We start from the raw sequence: 13,288 nt of genomic DNA, 5'->3' as shown, positions 1-13,288 counted from the left end.
TGTGCCCATGAGAAAAAAGAATGTGAATATTGGGATTTGTGTGGACTTTAGAAACCTTAATCAAGTGATATTGATAGATAGCTTTGCCCTACCCATGATGGATCAAATGCTTCAGATTGTCATAGGCTAAGAAATGATGTCTTTTCTTCATGGTTTCTTTAGATACAATTAGATAGGAGTTTTTGAAGAAGTGAAACACAAGGAAACATTTATGATGACTTGTGATACTTTTTCCTACCAAAGAAAGCCTTTTGGACTGATAAATTTTGGTCTAACATTTTAGAATGCAATGAATTCAACTTTCAGGTATCTTTTGAACAAAATAATTACAATATATCTTGATGATATGGTCCTATCTCTTCTAGAAGGTGGAAGAAGCATTTAAAAGAACTAAGAGAAGTGCTACAAAGATGTAGAGAACATGGTGTTGGCTTCTAATTTAACAGTTTTGAAAATACCCAAGAAACCAAACCAATGCATTTAAGGCTAGCAAATTCCTATGATGGATACACTTGACTACAATCTTGGGCCAACTATAAGGCATAAATCTTTATTCATTTCAGGCTCTGCAAGACCTAGGTGGGTTAAGCTTGAGGTTTTAACATATGGTACTAGTGCAATTGAAACATAAATCTGAACTGATTAACAACATATGCAACCATTTTATCTTCTGATACTTATGCAATGACATAGAAATGAGATAGATATAAATCATATCCTATGAACTCATAAGCTAAGTGAGGCTTAATTATTTTTAGCCCACTATAAAATGTAAAGAACTAAATTTATTAGATTAAAATGATTTGTGCAAATAACTTTCACCCCAGCTTGCATCTGATTTAGTGATCAGTGCCTTATCCATTGAAACATAGAGTCATTACTAGCAGGATGACCTAACATGATTTCCTTACAATTAAGTTTGTCAACTAAAATCCCCAAATTCCATTCTTACAAAATATCCCTCCATACAGCCAAAAACCCTAATAGATCATTGAAGCATTTACTTAACTCCTTGAGTCAATAGCAACAATAGATCTGATATACAACTCATCCAAGGTGTCTTAAATCAAATGAATCTTATTCACTCAATCTCAAAGCTAATAGGATATGAAAAATTAGGAGATTGAATAAGAAAATCCAGATAATTCATTGTAGATCCCCTTTATATTCATCCATGGAAAGAGTGAATACATAAACTGGTAACACTAAATTAAACTCAAGATACCTCACATGATCTAACATCAATCTGTATTTATCTTAGAATAAAAACACATGAAAATGAACTGAAAATTTACACATAAGTGGATGTATGGCCTTCACTGCTAGAGCTTAGCTCAATAAATAGGAAGCAAAACCAACTCCAACCTTGGTTTCATAGTGAAAATTGGAACCATGCTGGTTTTCCCAGAGAAAACTACAAACCCTTCAAAAGAGAAGAATAAAGAATAATATAGGAGGAAAGAAATCCCAGATTTGATCAGAAGATAACAAGTGTCCCTTTAGAATTATTTCCCAAGAACCTAAAAAACCTCTCTCTACACTCTCTTTTTAACTACAAATCAAATCCCCATCATTTTGGCCTCAAGAAGTAAGAAATATCTGAGATGTTTGATTGGAAAGAATAACTGATTTCTAATGTCAAATTTGAACTCAAGGTAAAAGTAAAAATTAGTTAAAAGATGAACTCTAGAAGCACAAAAAAAAATTCACAATTCGTTTAGGCTTCAACCAACTTTAATGTCAGTCCTCTTACAAATTTTGATGCTCCATGATGAAAACTACATATTTTGCTAAGAATGCCCCAAAAATTACAAATCTTCTTATAGGTCAAACTGGTGGATTGTCATGCAAAATATGACCTCATATTTAGAAAGTTCATCTCCTCCTAGTTTCAACAGTATATTGAAGTCCATATTTTGAGCAAAAAATACCCCTGTTATGCCCCTCTAAATATTCAAGCTCCTGTTATGGCCTTACACATTAAACATGATGAATTTGAAAAATAAAAATAAAATCCACAGTTTAAACTATAGGAATTCAATTTTTTGAAATCAAATATTTCAATCTTAGATAGAACGTACAAATAGGGGATATTATTTTAAATTTAAACTCCTTTATATCCCCTCAACCTCTCTAATGGTGCCATGTGTCACCATGTTACTGGTCCTTTGACTACTGCAGGTCTCACATCTCATTTTCAAACCCTTGCTAGATTTTTAAATTTCTAGCAAGGTGCTATGTCACATGTCAAAAAATGTCCCATTTTTTGGTGGTGACATGGTGACCACTAGATTCTGGCAACATTTTTTGATGAACTCCTTCTTGGCTACCATGTCATTGCCACCTCTATGCCTGCTCATTGCCATGTCACTACCAACTGGTCCCATGTGTCATCGCCACCTCAATGGTCACTATGTCACCATGGTTATCTAGTGAGAAACTTCACTTAGTGACATAGTAACAACCACAAGATCATCCATGTGTCAAAATCTAATCACCTGATCATTGAGCTTGCCATGTCATTGATGACATCAACATCTTTATCAGCATTTTTTTTCAAAATTTGATTACACGTCACCTCCAACTAGTTGGGGTCCACCACAAGTAAGCCTAAATATTGTGTGCCTTACAAAAGGCCGTTATCTTTTGGATGATAGGTAATTGTATTTAAAAACTTAAAATGGTCCCCATATCCCCAATGTGGGACAAAACCACTAGAGGAGAGTCTTATTTTCACTCCATGCATGGACTTCCATCTCCTCTGTAACTTTGATCCTATCTTTCCTATGGGAATTCCTCTTCAAAGCTTTCCTTCATACATTTCCAAGAACACCCTAGAGTTTCCTTTCTTTGGATTCTCCTTTTTATCTTCTTACTCACAGGCTCTTTTTATTTGGAGATTTCTTGATATGGATTGCCTGCGTGCTCTCTTCTATGTTAATCTACACATTCTACTTTGTACATGGGAATCCTTTATTTTGTGTGGCTTTGACCCTCTATTGTGTGTAGCTTCCCTTCTATGATTTGGGTTCCTCCTCATGGTGTGGCCTTCTCTTTTCATAGTATGAACACCCCTATTTTTCATATGCCAAAGCATGGGGACCCTTCATCTTTTTGCTACTTTCTTTCAACTACACAAACCTTTGGCCATGCCATGGGCTTCTATTGCTGACACCTCCAAATTCACTTTGGCACTTCTTCTTCAATCTACTACATCAAATACTATTAGCGATGCCTTGCAAAATATATCAGAAGTATGCTTATTATTACATCATATGCATAATAAGCTAACTACTGCATCAAATGCTATTCGCAAGATTCCATGGAAAATAATTTTTTTAGCCCATGGGCTTTGTTAGCATGTTCCTCTATTGTTTTCTATATCTGTAGCTTGCATCTTTGACTATAATTAGCATGTGATTAAGGAATTAAAATTTTATAATAAAAATCTTGAATCTGTCATGGTCTTGGTTATATTTGTAGGCTGAACTTTGATTTTAGAAGGGAAACCAACAATGGAAAACACTCCTTCCATTTTCAAAAGTGCTATGTAAAGATCAATAGGGTGGTCCCCTGAAGCAATGTCAATGATGAAATCTAGAAACTTGGATGAAGCCTCCATCTACTCTTTCTTAGATGACACAATAAATTTAGCTACTCCAAGAATCTCCAATGCTTCCTCCTTCTTTGATATAGGTGTGCTCATAATTGTAACATTTAACCCAAAGGCCTTTCCAAATTTTACTACCATATGACCTAGCCCACCAAGCCCAATCGCTCCAAGACACTTGCCTACTTGGTTCATGTGATAGTGCATCATGGGGCTATAAATAGTAATACCAGCACACAACAGAGGAGCTGTGGAAGCTAGCATGTAGGTTTTCTAGTATGTTAAAGTAGTACCTTTGGTGAACAAGAATATGGTTAGAATATCCTCCTTTAGTTTTCATGCCACCCACATCAACACCATTAAAGCTGAAAATACTTCCCTTCAAACAATTAACTTGCATTTTAGGATTGCAATATTGACATTCCAAGCAATAACTAACATATGTGCCAACTCCTGTGCAATCACCAACTTTGAAGCAAACCACATTAGAACTAGTTTCTTTGAAAATTTCCACAATTTTGTGCCTTGGCACCAATGGATATCTTGAATTACCATGTTTATTTTGAGACCATACAACATTTGCATAACCAATTCCACAGTGTGTTATCTTGAATGAGATGTCATCTCTTTCAACTCTTCTGTGTCACTTTCATCACCATTACCAAGAGTAGGAGCCCCTCCAAACCTTTCTACTAACTCTTCTTCAATGTATTTATCCCTTTTTTATATTCTTCTTCTTTTCAAATTTCTCAGTAACATCTTTACCTATTTTGAAATTCTTTCTTCAAATCCTCAACTTTCACAGTTTTCTTTCAATCTATTAGTGAAACTGTTAATGCTTGACTTATAGAATTTGGAAATTTTGGGGATCCATGGGCTCCCATTATAACGTATCCCCCTTTTGAAAACCTTTGAGAATCATTATTTCATACATATTTACTTTAATATGATGAAATTAGTCGGGCCCTAGGTGGGTTTGACTAAAAAAAATTTTGTTTCCAAACACCTAAAGTGCGAAAGTGATCCATACACCCTTTTGTACTGATTAGAAATAAGTTTGATCATGAAATAATCAATTAAAGATTATTTTACCATTAATCTACAAAGAATCAATTTAATGCCCCAGGGTCCTTTGACTGACTTTAAAAACTGACCAAAAACCTAATAGAGCTCTGAAATCAAACACATAGATTTTGTGTTCCACACAATTTTACCCTATTGAATCTTGTCTCATGATGAATTCTTAGTCAAAAGATACTAATTGTCAAAGTTTCCCTTTCAGAATTACTTGCAAGTAAACATGTCAAAATAATAAATTGCATTTGAATTCATCTTTAGAAACTGGGTAAACTGACACCTGAGGAAACAAAAATTGGGATGTAGGTTCACTATCATGAGGAGAATATAGATCTACTATTTGGGCTCATGAAAAAGAATAGGACACAAATGGAAAGCGATCAAAGTGGGCTACTCAGAATTTGTAGACTGGAAACACTAACAGAAAAACAATTTTTTTAAAATGAAATTGACCTGAGAAAGTGTGCAAACGGATTCGTCAAGACTTGAAAATTGGCACACTTAAAGTATTTTTAGAGTAAAACACATTGGTACAATCCATTTTATCTCATCTATCATGATTTTCTAATTATGACATCACGAATAGGGGTATTGATCAACCTGCACCTTTTGACACAAGTAAAAAAATTAGAAATTGCATTTGGAATCGCATTTGAAAATAGATCAAATGGATTCTTAATAAGTTCAAAATTGAAACATAGCATGTATTTGACCTCTAAAATGCAACTCAAAAGAAATTTTCTCATTTGGGTCAACTGATCAAAAGTTATAACTCGTCAAATAGGGCCTTCTAGAATTTAGAGATAAGTGCATTAACATGACAACATTAAATGACCAAATTTGAGGGATTCAAAACCTAGTCAAACAGATTCAAAATGACTCAAAATTTGAAGCATAGCCTCTCTAGTATGGATACTAAACATTCCAAAAGTGGAAAGTCATGAAACATTATTGGGTGCAAGATATTCAATTGCAAACACAACCTCCTATCGTTGTTTGACACTTCAAAAATGCAGAATTGGACAATTGCTCAAAACGAGACTTCACAAAATGGCTCAAAATGGAAATTTATCTTCATGAAACACATAGACATACTGAATTCATGGTGTTAGAAAAATTAAACACCATATGGGGCTCAAAAGTATAGCCAGGTGCATATGCATTAAAAGCATTTAAAGGGCTTGATTAAATTTCAATGGTACTCAAAATCGGGACTATAATTTTGAGTGCCAATAGTGGCTCTATCTAGGGATGCATGCCCCTTGTAGGAATGGAAAGAATTTAGATCTCTAGAAGAAGAAAACCACTCACAACAACTTCAAAAACTCCTCTCGAACAACTTTATTGAAAGCAAGGAAACAACTACTACTATGTACACACAATGGCCCTAGGCCCCTAAACTTCAATTTTTATTTATTTTAAACTCTATCATAAATCTAATTCTCATCTAAACTTTCATGAGGCAAATAGGAAATAATTCCCTTATTAGTTTCACTAGTCAAATTATCATTTTGAATCAACTCACTTAGTAAAACTGAATCTAAACCTAACTTTTACAATGCATATAAAAAATTGATTCTCTTTGAATCATAAAAAGTCCATCTTCTGTGTTATTGAAGGAAAATTACTAGGTCATATAGTATCAAAACAAGGGATTAGGATTGATTTAGAAAGTGTAAAGGCAATACACAAACTGTGCCTCCCAGTTAACCACAAAAATGTCATATCTTTCTTCGGTCAGATAATTTTCTTAGGAAATTTGTCCCTAATTTTATTGAGACAAAAAAACTATTGGCTATGATTTTAAGAGAGAAGCATAATTTTAAGTGGGATGACCTAGTAGTTAATTAATTTGAAGCTATTAAGGAAGTCATTTCCAAAGCACATGTCGTCGTCCATCTTAATTTTAAACATGATTTTATGATGTACTACTATGCATCTAAACACACAATGTCTAGTATTCTTCTTTAGAAGAATGAGCAGAAAAAATAAATTCCAATATCCTTCATGAGTTTTCCACTAAAGAAATAAGAGTTGCACTATTCTCCAGCCAAAAACCAAGCCTTTTCCATTATTAAAGTTGTAAAAAAATTTTGCTATTACATTGTTCATTCAAACTCAGTGGTCTGTGTCCCTAGTGTGATAGCCAAATTCTTTTTACCTCTGTCATAAATCTGATTCTAATTTGAACTTTCATGAGGCAAACTAGAAATACTTCCCTTATCAATTTCACTAGTTATATTATCATTTTGAGTCAACTCACTCAACAAAATTGAATCTAAACCTTGACTTTCACAATGCATATAAAAATTTGATTCTCTTTCTTCAACAACTTGCTCATTATGAAAGTTCTGATCAGCATGCCTATAACTATTAGAGTCGGACTGAAACTCTCCTTCATTTAATGAATCATGCATGCTATCAACTTTGAATATGAAGGCTTTGTACTCTACTTGGGGAAAAGAATGACACATACCTTTAAGTTGTGTATCCTTATGCATAGCCGCATTGTACTCAAATGAGCACTTTCATTTGTACTCATACATGTCATCAATGTCAGAATCTAAAACTAATCCATAATCTTCAAATGGTTCTTCACAATCAGCAAATAGATTAGTATTTAGATTAGAGTGTCCATCATAAAATTCATTACAAGGTGCACGCTGATTTTCAATAATACCTTCGTCAAACACTTGTCGTAAATCTCATCAGATGCAACATCATCATCTTCACCATCATACTCGAAAGAAGAACAATCTAACCTCTTACAGTAGTAGGACAAGGTATCATCATTAAACTCATTCTCAAGTAAATTTGAAACTTCCAAGTGTTCTTCAAACAAAGGATTAATAACTCCATGTAGTGATCCTCTATAGACATTATGACAAGTGATGTGCTAATCAACATCAAACTCCTCACCATATAACGGATTAATGAAAACTTTAAAACCATTTATAAAATTAGTGTCATGGACACTTTCAGCATATGAAGAAGAAAAATTAGAATCATCACAAGAAGACACACCATCAACTCCATCAACAAAGCATGTAGAAAAAAGATCAATATTAGTTTCATTGTCTTTATGAATGTGATTCAAATGTCTTACAAAAAAATTATCTTTAGGTGCTAATGCATTAACCTTAGAATCATTTGTATATTTCTGGTTACTATTGTATGTGTCCTCAAGGCACTTATCTATACAATTAGGTAATCCATTCTTATAAACAATCTCTTTATCTTCATATTGCATAGAAAAATCTTCTTCACACTTACTAACCTCAAGTTGATTCACATAACTTTGAAATGGAACTTCACTTTTAGATTTAGAAATAGAACTCATACCTTTACTTGCATAAGAGCACTCACTTCTATCATTGTTTTCTTCTTGCCAATTAGCATCAGACTCATTTGAAGATGAACATGTAGTATCATTTTCCTCAATTTGATTCGAGTAACCACTCTCATCATCTCCTTCATATGATGCCTCTTGATTATATATCATATTAGTAAACTTTATTGTCACCACTTGAAACATGACTTTTAGCTCCTTCATTCTCATATTGAGATGAATATCTTTCAACTTTAGATTTTATAACATTATCAACATGATGAAATCTATGAATAAGAGAAATCATTTCTTGCATAGCTGACTGATCAAGTGAATCCACCTTACTATCCACTGCTAAAATCTTACAAACATATGCGCTTTGTTCTTCTGACTATGACTAAGATAAATATGACTCACTTTATTCATCTTGTGTTAACTGTCCATGGAATGTTAGATCAGCAATATCAAATTTATGACCAGAGACATAACTTTCAACCTTGTCACTTGCACAAGACTGAGATCTAGGTGTAACAACCTCATGTTTTGAAGCATTAGTTACATCATTATACATATAATTATCCTGAGAAGAACTTACTACTATACCTAAACTTTGATTCATAAAATCAACACAGTGCTCAACCCTATCAAAGTTTGAAATACATCTTACTATTGTAACATCATTAACATATGTGTCTTCATTTGCAATAGACTCATTCCTCTCTACACATAGACTCTGATTTGAAATTTCAATCTGATTATATGTTACATCAGGGGTGTTAACATTCTAATTTAAAATTATAGTGTCAACACTATGTTCCACTTTTCTTTCATAACCATTATATCAGCAATCATTCATAGAATAATGACCTCTAATCAATCCATACTTCAAATTATTTTCAATATCCCTAGTAGTCATAAAAGCCTAATATAATGTTTGTGGTTTTTTATCCCTTAGTAGATAATTCATTTTCTTGTCAATTGCATCAAAGTAAACATCTAAACACATTTGATCATCGGGTCTATAACTCTCATGGATCTCATTCAAAACTCTTTCAAACTTGATCTTAAATTGAGGAACAAGTTCACCATTCTCAATGTGAATCCTTAAAAATTTATTATAAGAATCAAATTTGCTTACTCTTTCTCCAAATTGCTCCATGAAGGCTGAATGCAACTCACTCCAAGATGAAATAAAATATGCTGGTAGAAAAGAAAACTAGTCTCTAGCATCACCTTCTAATGTTTGAACAAATAATTTCATGTGCATGTGTTCATGAGAAATCTCATAGTCACCAATCAAATCACTGAATATCTCAACATGATGACTAGCTGAAACAAGATGGTTCCTACTAAACTTAGGCAATTTATTTCTAACATCATTAGGAATAACATTTGGGAAACCATGAATGCAATTGAAATTTAATGGTATTTATCGCTTGGTAGAAATAGATCTAGAAATTTCACTGATAGGCTACATACTAGATTAAAATAAATTTGACATTCTTCAAAGATTTAAAACTCATTCACCCATAATAAATCTTAGATTCACAATTTTTAGTAGATCTATACAACCTTCTACCAAATAACTCTCTTCAAATACACTTCATGAACTTAAATACAACAAGATAAAACTTATTCCCATGAAGTGTATACAACTTATCACACTATTCTCCTCTTCCTAGTGCTGAAAATCACTTGATGGAGAACATACATATACTACTTTCTTTCATGATAAGAATAACATCATGAAAAATAAAATAACTACAATATTGATGTTGAAACCACTAATCTACTAGTTTGGCACTGGTGTTGATTTCAATTCTTCACACCATTGATCAAATCCTTATAGAGCTGCCATCTCCTTGAGGATAACAAAATAAAATCATTGCTATAATTCATTTTAACTTTCAAATTTCTTATGATAGCAGACCACATACAACACTTTAAAACTTTTTAGTCAAGAATTTATATATCTCTTTTCTTGCTTAAAACTCAACATTCAGATCTGCATAATTTAGCTAAAACCTCTTCAAAAATAGTTATACATAACCAATCTACACTGGTGCAAAGATCCTTTAGAGAGTCACCACTCACAATTGTGAGAAAGATTTTAAAAATATGATTTATAACATGACAGATTTGAATTGGATTTTCAATTTGTAGAATTTGCAAACTATCAAGCACTTAGAAGAGAGAAAGCATTGTTAAACAATTCTAACTCTAAATTTATAGTAGTACTTTGAAAACCACAACTGACTAAACTAATAGGAAATAAAACTTGGTAACAAAATAATCTGCATTCAATTCTTCAAAGCTACTGTTGTCCAAGCATAATGTTTAACTGGGGAACACAAAACCTTACATACAAAATTTGAATATGCAAAATATATCAGAATTGTCTAGCTCCTTATCAATGAATTCCTTCATAGACTCCCCAATAGAGTCACCATTTTGTTGGCTCCTAATTTAGTAGCTTTGAAAATAACCAAGAAACCAAATCAATGCATTTAAGGCTAGAAAATTTCTATGACAGATACGCTCGACTATAGTCTTGGGCCAACTATAAGGCATACATCCTTCTTCATTTTAGGCTCTATAAGACCTAGGTGGGTTAACCTTGAGCTTCTAACATATGCTACCAATGTAATTAAATCATAAATTTGAACCTATTAATAGTAGATGCAACCCTTTTATCTTCTGATACTTATGCAATGACATAGAAATGAGATAGCTACAAATCATATCCTATGAACTCATAAGCTAAGTGAGGGTTAATTCCTTTTAGCCCACTAAAAAATGTGAAAAACTAAATTTATTAGATTAAAATGATTTTTGCAAATAACTTTCACCCTAGCTTGCATCTAATTTAGTGATTAGTGGCTTATCTATTGAAACATAAAGTCATTACTAGTAGGATGACCTAATTTGATTGCCATACAATTAATTTTGTCAATTGAAATCCCCAAATTCCATTCTTATGAAATATCCCCTCCATACACCCAAAAACCATAACAAATCACTAAAGAATTTACCTAAATCCCTGAGTCGACAACAACAATAGACTTGATATAAAACTCATCCAAGATGTCTTAAATCAAATGAGCCTTATTCACTCAATCTCAAAGCTAATAGCATATGAAGAATTAGGAGATATGATAAGAAAACCCAGATAATTCAATGTAAATCCCCTTTATATTCATCCATGGAAAGACTGAATGCATAAACTAGTAAAACTAAATGAAACTCAAGATACCTCACATGATCTAACATCAATCTCCATTTGTCTCAAAATAACAACACATGAAAATAAACTAAAAATTTGCACATAAGCATATGTATGGCCTTCACTACTAGAGCTCAGATCAATAGACAAGAAGAAAAACAAACTAAAACCTTGGTTTCACAATAAAAATTGGAACCATGTTGGTTTTCCAAGAGAAAACTGCCAACCCTTCAAAAGAGAAGAAGAAAGAATAATATAGGAGGAAAGAAATCTTGGATTTGATCAAAAGATGATAAGTGTCCCCTCAAAATTCTTTCCCAAGAAGTTCAAAAACCTCTCTCTATGCTCTCTCTCTATAACTGCAAATCAAATCCCCATCATTTTGGCCTCAAGAAGTAAGAAATATCTGAGATATTTGATTAGAAAGAATAACTAATTTCTGATGTCAAATTTGAACTCAAGGCAAATTTGAACTCTTGAAGCACAATTTTTTTTTTAGAATTCATTTAGGCTTCAACCAACTTCAATGTCTATCCTCTAACCAATTTTGTTGCTCCATGATGAAAACTACCTGTTTTGTTAAGAATGCCCTGGAAATTGCAAATTTGCTTATAGTTCAAACTAGTCGATTGTTGTCCAAAATCTAACCTCATATTCGGAAAGTTTATTTCCTCTTGGTTCCAAAAGTATATTAAAGTCCATATTTTGTTCAAAAAATGCCCCTACTATGCCCCTCTAAACATTTGGTCTCCTGCTTTGGCCTTGCACATAAAAAAGAATGAATTTGAAAAAAAAATTAAAAAAATCCATAGTTTAAACTATAGGAATTCAATTTTTTGAAATCAAATATTTCAATCTTAGATTGAACGTGCATACAGAGGATATTATTTTAAATTTAAAACTCCTTTATATCCCCTCAACCTCTCCAATGGTGCCACATTTCACTGTGTTACTAGTCCTTTAACTACTATGGGTCCCACATCTCATTCTCAACTCCTTGCCAGATTTTCAAATTTTTGATAAGGCACCATGTCACATGCCAAAAAATCTCTCATTTTTTATGGTAACATGGTGATCAACAGATTCTAGAAACTTTTTTTGGCAAACTCCTTCTTGGCTACCATGTCATCACCACCTCTATGCTTGCTCACCACCACATCACTTCCACCTGGTCCCATGTGTCATTGCCACCTTAGTGTTCTTTATGTCGCCATGGTTATCTTGTGAGCAACTCCACTTGGTGACATAGCAATAGCCACAAGATCATCCATGTGTCACAAATTGATCACCTAATTGGTGATCTCACCATGTCATTGATGACATCAGCATCTTTGTTAGGGTGTTTGTTCAAAATTTGATTCCATGTCACCTCCAACTGGCTAGGGTCGACCATAGGGAAGGTTGCCTGTTGCATGCCTTGCAAAAGGTCATTGTCTTTTGGATGATAGGTATGTGGGCTAGAATTGTATTCAAAAACTTAAAATGGTCTCCACATCCCCAATGTGGGACAAAAGAACCAGAGGAGAGTTCCATTTTGATTCCATGTGTGGACTTCCATCTCCTTTGCAACTTTGATCCTGTCTTTCACATGGGAATTCCTCTTCAAAGCTTTGCTTCATATGTTTGCAAGAAGACCTTGGCATTTCCTTTCTTTTGGATTCTCCTTTTTATCTTCTTACTCATGAGTTCTTCATTTCATTTGGGGATTTCCTATTATGGACTGCCTACGAGCTCTCTTCTATGCCAATCTGCACATTCAGCTTTGTGCATAAGACTCCTTGATTTGGCATGGCTTTGACCCTCTATTGCATGCAACTTCCCTTCTATGATTCAGGTTCCTCCTCATGGTGTGGCCTTCTCATTTCATAGCATGAACACCCCTATTTTTTGCATGCCAAAGCATGGGGCCCCTTCATCTTGCCACTACCTTCTTTGAACTACACAAACCTGTGGCCATGCCATGGGCTTCTATTGCTAACACCTCTAGATTTGCTTTGGTATTTCTTCATCAATCTACTACATTGAATACTATTGGTGATGCCTTGAAAAA

General features: G+C 33.6%; 1 pseudogene; it reads right to left on the bottom strand.

Annotated features, from left to right (window-relative positions):
• Window positions 1-3,436: 3,436 nt before the first annotated feature.
• LOC149559518 (putative cinnamyl alcohol dehydrogenase 1 pseudogene) lies at window positions 3,437-12,416 on the bottom strand (annotated as a pseudogene).
• Window positions 12,417-13,288: the final 872 nt, after the last annotated feature.

Source organism: Cupressus sempervirens, chromosome 5 (genome assembly GCF_028749045.1).
Source record: "Cupressus sempervirens isolate cs-2001-9-10 chromosome 5, ASM2874904v1, whole genome shotgun sequence".
NCBI classification, from domain to species: Eukaryota; Viridiplantae; Streptophyta; class Pinopsida; order Cupressales; family Cupressaceae; genus Cupressus; species Cupressus sempervirens.
Note: the sequence above shows the minus strand (reverse complement) of the source record. Positions and strands in the feature narration are given on the sequence as shown.